Source organism: Lupinus angustifolius, chromosome LG13 (genome assembly GCF_001865875.1).
Source record: "Lupinus angustifolius cultivar Tanjil chromosome LG13, LupAngTanjil_v1.0, whole genome shotgun sequence".
Taxonomy (NCBI): domain Eukaryota; kingdom Viridiplantae; phylum Streptophyta; class Magnoliopsida; order Fabales; family Fabaceae; genus Lupinus; species Lupinus angustifolius.
Window position 1 is genome coordinate 10,223,832 of NC_032021.1, and position 278 is coordinate 10,224,109.

Here is a 278-nt window from a genome sequence, read left to right on the forward strand (position 1 = left end):
CGTCCTCATCCTCATCCGCATCCTCATCCTCATCCTCATCCTCATCCTCATCCTCATCCTAATCATCATCTTAATCCTAAGGCTAATACTAATCCTAATCCTATTCCTATTCCTAAACCTAATCCTCGTGCTCGTCATTATCCTCATCCTTGTCCTATTTCTCATCCTCATCTTAATCCTAATCCTAATCCTAATCCTAATCCTAATACTAATCCTAATCCTAATCCTAATCCTAATCCTAATCCTAATCCTAATCCTAATCCTAATCCTAATCCTCG